The sequence below is a fragment of the Notothenia coriiceps genome, unplaced genomic scaffold (genome assembly GCF_000735185.1).
Source record: "Notothenia coriiceps isolate Sejong01 unplaced genomic scaffold, NC01 NC01_scaffold00011601, whole genome shotgun sequence".
Classification (NCBI taxonomy): Eukaryota; Metazoa; Chordata; class Actinopteri; order Perciformes; family Nototheniidae; genus Notothenia; species Notothenia coriiceps.
The window spans coordinates 35,333-36,562 of NW_011344302.1; the positions used below are offsets into that span (position 1 = coordinate 35,333).

Consider the following 1,230-nt stretch of genomic DNA (forward strand, 5'->3'; position numbering starts at 1 on the left):
CCCCACATGAAGCCCATACTATCAGTATGATGCATGAGTTAGAAACCATAGAATAGGTTTTATTTTCACGTTTTCTTTCTTTCTTTTACACTCTTAGCTTTTTATTTCAAATGTACCAAGATTTGGATAGGCAACCGTACAATCAAACATTCCACCAATTCAAAGCAACTCACATATTTTATTCATCCAATAAATGGAAATTCTTTTTTTATTGATTGTTGTTCGATCCCAAAAAACGTTGGCTAATATAAAAAAGGGGTCCAAATAGAAGTTCCTAAGAGGCGTAGCTGTTATTTTCAAATGTGTTTGTTTGTCTGAAAAACAACTCAAAACTTGGCAAAACATGAGACAAACTACAATATAAAGGTTTTTTTTTTCAAGAAAATGACTTAACTTAACAAATAAAAGATCATTATAAATTAAATTACACAAAAGTGACTTGCCCTTTAATTCCTATAACCCTGCCTTTATGCCGTTTTCCAAAGATTTATTGTTGGGGAAAGTTGATACCTTTTTGTCTGCGCCTCCGCCTTCAGATCCACTCGGGAAAATGTGATCTTGTGATGTTACAGAGCAGCAGGGCGTGTCTCTGTTGTTTTGTTTCGGGGCTGAATGTGGCCATGTTACCTGTCTCTGGAGGTTTGCTTGTGTCTGTCCTAGCCTGGCTGAACTGGGTGTGGCTGTGTCTCATTGTCTCCCTCACTGTGCGTCTTTGTGTCCAATGAAAGGACGGAGCCACAGAAAAGAGACTACTGTTACATAGGATGTCTTGTGTGCTCTTTTCATGGCTTTTAAGATAGAGCTTTTTGTGTTTCGCTCCAGTTTTAACTTATTTACGGCAATGTTATAATTAATGGTAACGTGGCAAAGGGGATTAAAATACATTTCAGATTTGACCTTGCTCTGGTATTCCTGTTGGGGGGGAAAAACATGCATTAACAAGGCTGCAGTGGTTTGAATGAATAACATGTGCTATGATTATGTTATGCTAATTGTAACTTTGCTTTCTTCACATTCTAAGCCCTAGTTTAGCATGTTGTATCTCTAAAACAAAGCTTTATAGTCAATATTGTTTTTTATTCTGAACATGGTGTTATTCATCAAAGCTTTCATTCCAATTAGGTCGACTTGATGAACTACTTAGATTAAACACAAAGTACAGAGAAAAAGCTTTTCCTAATCGGGATGGGCGACACTTGACTCTGATTTTGAGCCTCCCCCCCCCCCCCC

At 37.6% G+C, this 1,230-nt stretch overlaps 1 protein-coding gene across 1 annotated transcript in view; it reads left to right on the forward strand.

Moving 5' to 3' along the window:
• The window catches only part of tnfrsfa (tumor necrosis factor receptor superfamily, member a), an 18,443-nt gene that overhangs the window by 7,465 nt on the left and 9,748 nt on the right, over positions 1 to 1,230 (forward strand). The gene's annotated exons all lie outside the window — the stretch shown is intronic.